This window comes from Mastomys coucha, chromosome X, assembly GCF_008632895.1.
Source record: "Mastomys coucha isolate ucsf_1 chromosome X, UCSF_Mcou_1, whole genome shotgun sequence".
In the NCBI taxonomy this organism is placed as follows: domain Eukaryota; kingdom Metazoa; phylum Chordata; class Mammalia; order Rodentia; family Muridae; genus Mastomys; species Mastomys coucha.
In genome coordinates, this window is record NC_045030.1 from 118,020,568 (window position 1) to 118,027,281 (window position 6,714).

Below are 6,714 nucleotides of genomic sequence, written 5' to 3' on the forward strand. Positions count from 1 at the left end.
TAAAAAAAAAAGCAACTCAAAGTTTTTTTTGTATTACAAGATTTTAGAAACCATACCCAAGCTAAGGGAATACACAGTTTGGGCTGAGCCCAGAACTTTCCTATGTTTTAAGTATCCCTAGGTGTAGGCATAGAAGCTTCTGGTGTATGTCCAATCCAATCCTCTGCTAGTTCTGATCTTGAAAGCTCCACCTTCCAGTCTCCTTCTGCTAACAGTAAAACTATCTTTTATTTGCCAGGTATCATTGTCATCTCAGAGGCTTACTCCTCAATAAACTCACTCTTACTGTTGCTGACCTCTGACTGGTTGGTTCAATTGAGCTGTTTTGCCTCAAATTCCTGTCCAGGATGATTTATTCAATCTGGCTTCCTTCAGCTTTTCACTGAATTTTCCTCAAACTAACTCTGGAACTTTGTTCTAATCTTCTGACTCCTTATGCTCTGGCTTCAACTGCTACTGCTGAACTGTACTGATCTGCCTGAACTCATGACCAAGAACAAATCCACATCACTGACTGAATGAACTTAATGGATCTTAATGGAATCAACTCATCTCAAATGAGCTGGGTGACTTACTTTCTCCGCAATGTTCTTAAGTTGCCTCTCTTTCCTGTCCTCATAAGAGTTGGACATATCCTATCCATAATTCATTCTGTCAAATCTTTCTATGATTCATCATTTTGTCTACCCATCAATTTGATGTCACTGCTTCCTTTTATAAACTGACTTTACTTTCATTGTTTGAGATTAAAAGCATATGTACTAAAGGCACATCTATATTCCAGTCAGAGGTGTGAAATGTGTGTCATTACAGCCAGATTGCACAGTCCTAAAAAGTCTTTGGATATGATTCCTTCCAGAGCAGCCATATTGTTGGATAAAAATTCCTCTAGAGCTAATCTAAACCTAGAATGTTTCTGCCTCCAAGACTTACTTCTAAATAAACTCATTTATTCTAGCTCTTTTTAAACTTCTGCTGGCAAGTTAAACTCAGCTGTTCTGGCTCAAACTCTCCTCCAAGTTGACTGATCCAAACTGGTTTCTGTCAGCTTCTGACTAGTTTGCTCTGCCTGGAAAAAAAATATCTCTGAATTCTACAAACCACATTACTCCAAATTCAGCTGCTTTGCTCTGAAATGAATTGAGTACAATTGACCTCAACTGACCTGACCAAACTGAACTGCTCCAAACTGAGCTGAACTCTGAACTGAACTGAATTTTGTTATATGGTTATTTTACCATATAGCAAATATATTAATTTTAGATTTTGGTCATTGTCTAAATTTAGTAACTGGATCATGCCTTAAGTAATGAACACTGAAACAAATTCTAGTATTATATTTAATCACTTGAAACATATCAGCCTTGAAACTTTTACATTGTATACCACATTGGCCATAAAAATAACTTCATATTCTCATTGCTGGTTTTCTTATTTACTGTTCAGTTATATGTGAATGTTTAACATATTGGTTAAGGAATGTTTGTATTTATAATGCTATCTGTATTTTATGGTATATCCTCTCTCTGGATTTCTCATTAACCATCTTTTATAGAAGTTAAACATGACTAGTGATTTCCTATTCATGTTTCATTAATTAAAGCAAATAAACAATAAATTAACTGATATTAAAGACTTCTAAATGTTTCAATGAGGACAATTTTATAAGTAAAATGTTTTCTATTATTTAACAAGCTTTTAGGAAAAAAATATTTTGGGGGCTGATCAAGATATTTCATATGATTTTCCAACTCTGACTTGATGAACCCATAAATTTTGGTCTACTATAATTTTCATGTGTAATTTTCCTTTGTTCCCTAATACTTTTATAAATTCACCTTCTTTCTTCAGTCCTTGAAATTTATATTTGTGTGTGTGTGTGTGTGTGTGTGTGTGTGTATGTGTGTGTATTAGCGTTCCTGTTGCTGTGAAGAGATACCATGACTGCTGCAACTCTTATAAAGGAAAACATTTAATTAGGATTGGATGAAGAGTTTCGGAGGTTTAGTTCATTATCATCATGTTGGAAGTATGGTAGTACTCACACAGAAATTCTTCTAGAAAAAGAGGTAAGAGTTCTACATCTATATCTGTAGGCATGGGGAAGAAAGAGAGAGTAAGCATGGGTCTTGTTTGAGCTACTAAAACTTTAACACATACCCAGTGACACACATTCCCAAACAAGGCCACACCTATTCCAACAAGGACATACTTCCTTATAATGCCTCTCTATGTTGACCAAGCATTCAAATTTATGAGCCTAAATACTTACCTATTACCTGTCCAGTTCTTTATCTGTTCTTGTGCAATGTTTCATGAGCCTTATTTGGACTGGGCTCTACAACACTGAAGTTTGATTGGTTGCAGTTTTCTCTAGTGGTCTCCATCTGTTGGAAAAAGAAGTTTCAATATGAGGGGTAAGGGCTTTACTTATCTGTGGGTATAACAACCAATATTGGAAATTCCATTAGGTATTAATGATGGTTTAGTAAAGTGCCAGTTGTTGGCATTTCTTCCAAATCCATGACTTCACTAGCTCTGGATATCTGGCTGTTTTTCTAGTGACAGGCATGATTGTCCTCTTGTTATGCAAGTCTTATGTCTAACTTTATATGCCAGGGCTAGTTGATATCCATTGGAGGCCTCCCCATTTATGAAGTGAAATGGAGCAGTGGATATGGGGGTGGGGAAGGGTGTAATATGAGCAGAGGAGGTTGTAAATGTTAGTTTTACTTTTTCAGATGATGGGATGAGTTGAAAGCCTGGCCACAAACTACAAATACATGGCTTGGGCTGAACCCAGAGCTTTTCTATTTAACTCTCCCTAGGTCTAGTCCTAGAAGGTTCTAGCCTATAAACAATTTAATCTTCTGTAAGCCTCCTTGAGGGCTTCAGGTTTCAGCCTCCATCTGCTAATCTAATCCTAGAATATTCTACTTCTAAGATTTACTGCTAAATAAACTCACCCTTTTTAGTTCTTTCTAAACTCTGGCTGCCTGGCCCAAGTCAGCTAATCTATCTCAAACTCCTGTACAAGCTGATTGATTCAAATTACCTTCTCTTGCATTCTGTCTAAATTGTTCTGCTTGGAAAAAACTGCCTCTGAACTCTACAAACTCAGTTGCACTGTACTGAATTCAATTGAATGCAACTCCACCTCTCTCTATGAACTGCTCTTAGGTAGCTTGTCTTTCCAGTCTGTTCTCCTGAGAGTTGGATGTATCCAATTTCTGATTCATTTAGTCAAGTGTTTCTCTAATTCATCACTTTGTCTTTCCTTCAATTAGATGTCATTGTTTGGGATTATAAGTATCTACTAAAGGTGAATTTATATTCCAGCGAGCGGAATTAAAGGTGTATACTCTATTCCAAACAAATCACACAGACCTAGGATTTTGGATGTGATCCCTTGCCAGAGCACCCAGTTTGCTAGATTAAAATTCTGCTACAGGAAGAGGGAAACTGTGATCAGGATGTAAAATTAATTAATTAATTAACTAATTAATTAATTAAAACATGCAAACAGCAACAAAAATTCTTATTGCCTATTTTTATGCCAGTACTAAAAGTATTTTTATTGAAGACAGCTTAAGATTCCTGTATCCCTAACAATGGTAATTGGAAAATATATATTTATTTTTCACCCCAAGTTCCCCTTTAGGGACTCAAATATTATCACCATAATAGCTCCCAAAATTTATAGTTACTTGCAAAGGTGGTATATAAGGGGGAACTCAAGGCTTCTTTTTGCAAACAACTCTTACTTTAGTGTATCTCATGGACAAATAAAGTATTCAAGTTAAAACATGTGGAGTTTTTTGTTGTTGTTGTTGTTGTTGTTAATTTGCCCTTTTTAGCAAGGATCCATTCTAACAAAGAACTGAAGCCTTTTTTGTTCCTATATGTTAACTATAGATATCCTCCTTGCTCTCCAGTACAGCTCTTTATCCTCAAATTTTGCATTTCTATTAACACTATTAAAATTAGATTCTGGATTTAATATTTAGTAAATTTATATTCTTAATGGTGACTTGGATATCAGTTTGTCATATATAGATATATATGTATATATCCTTTAAAGACCAGTGTTTATATATATCCTTTCCTTCCAACTATCAGATGACAACAACAAACAAACACAGTTTTATTTTGTCATTCTTGTCCAAATATATTATGCTAGTCATTACCAAACTATTATAATTATTATAGTCAACATTTTTCAATTCACTTCTGCCATATTTCTTCACATTCTTCATAATCTGGGCTTTACTTTTATAGTGCTGACTCAAGACTGATAACATGAATTGTTAATTTTATAATTAGAATGGTATATTTTATATTATGAATATATCAAAGCATCATTTGAATTTTATGAGCTAATATAGTAAATATAAAAATTTAAGAGCATCGTGAACAATTATAGTATGTTGCACATTTTTCCTATACGAATTTATATTATACTGTTCACAGTGAATACCAGACAATTTTATATTGTTGCTTATATTTGATAGAGTAACTGTTCACTGTAATTTTACATTTGATTTTGTAAGGGATACTATCTTTTATCAAAATTGAATTTTGTATAAAACATAGTCCTTGCAAACAACATTTATGGTAATATTTAATTAAAATCTGATACTAGACCTCATTAAAGTCTAAAATCCATACTTTTGATGTATGGTACAAAACTATTTTTTTCTTAATTTCAAACTTTCTTGCCTGCCATGTGGTAAGGCTTGTATCTGAATTCATTGAACATTTGCTATGGTCTATATTAATGATTTTCAATCTAGGTGAACATCGCTTCTTAGGGAACATTTCTAGTAATCTAGTAATATTCTGGAATTTTGAAATTGTGAGAAAGATAAAGTTACTGGCATCTAGTGATGCAGAAACCAAGGATGCTTCTAAATGTCCTTTAATGTTCAAGATAATTCTAAATAATATGATTTATCCAGCCCATGATAACAGAAACTCTGCTGGGCAGTGGTGGTGCATGCCTTTAATCCCAGTACTTGGAGGCAGAGGTAGGCAGTTTTCTGACTTCAAGGCCAGCCTCATCTAGAGTGAATTCCAGGAAAGCCAGGGCTACACAGAGAAACCCTTCTCAAAAACAAAACAAAACAAAACAAACAAACAAACAAACAACCCAGAAATTCTGAGAATGAAAAATTTTTCCTTATACCCACTGGCCAGACAAATAAGTTCCTGTTTTGCTTCCAAATTGATAGAAAATTTTCCTTTTCAGATACAAGTAATTATACTCTGTATATTGCCTTGTCCACTTTCTAGATATTAAAATCATTCTCTTCACCACTTAGAAAAATTCATGGTTGAATTAATGTCTTTATTCTCTTTTGACCTGGATTTTCTCTTGAGTAGCACAGTGGTTCAAGAGTTCAGAACAAATATTATCCATGTCAGTTATATTCCTAAAAGTTACCCCCTAATATCTCATAGCTGACTATGCGTGTTACATATATGTGTTAACACTTCCTTTACTGTTGCAAAGTTGTGGAATTCTGAGTTTTATTCTCAACAGATTTATAGAATCTTTTGCTAAATACTGGGACTAAAATTATTATGTTGAAATGCTTTCCTTAGACTATTTGTCACAGCTGTCCTCTTTGGAATCATTGCCTGGTTTAAATATTTTAGTAGCATAATGTTAGAAATCCTTGCACACATTATGATAATTCTGATGCAAGTATCTACAATGTCTTTTTACTTCCTCAGTTGCTTTCTTAAATTATGTAGAGAATGGAAAGTGTTAACATTTAGAATATGTAGATTATAGTTTGCATTCATAATTTGACATTTTAAAAACAGGTATTTATATTTTTAAATTTAAAGACATTAATTACTTTAGGAATTAGTTTAGTTGAAACTAAACATTTAGTTGTAAAGTAAAGTTTTCTAAAAAATGGTAAGCATAAGCCAAAAGAAACCAAAGAGCAACAAATAAACCAAACCCTTGAAGTCCCATTAGTAAAATGGACAACAACATTTTCAAGACAGAAATGGTTACATGTAAATTTTCTTTAACAAGCCATATAAAAGTTTTGTTCAGCTCTTTATTAAATGTATAAACAGCTTATTTTAAGCAGTTTATTGTTTTAGCTGTTGTGACTGCCCCACAGTGGTAAATTTAAATATCAATGAATACGATTTCAGAAATGTTGTGTTCTTAGAGACAAATAGAAATAATTTTTATTTTCTTTTCCATGGCATATTAATCATCAGTATTTATAGGACTAACATAACATAGTCCAAAATCACATTTTTTAAAAAAATCCATTTTAAATGCTGTTTTTTTCTAAACAGATTAGTTCAAATAAAATGGAGACTATTAATTGATAAAAGAGTATAATTCAAAGAACAAACTGGTTGTTGGACATTATGAATAAGAAGTGATGCCTCAACAAATTCGCATATGGCAAAGATTCAGTTTAAGCTCTTCAAATGTCTGCATATGTATGTCATTTTAAAAGCTGCCAGAGTCCACCTAGCTTGAGTGCAAGGCTTTATGTATCGTCACTCCTATGTTGGAATATTGTATAATTTAGTTATAGTGACTTGTGAGGACTGCATAACAAATTTACTACTATCTTTGCAGTGACACCACTTTAAACAATTTATCACATAAGAACATTTAAGGTGTTTTCATTTTAATGTATATCATTACAATTTGTTTCTTTAGTGTCTCTTTATCCA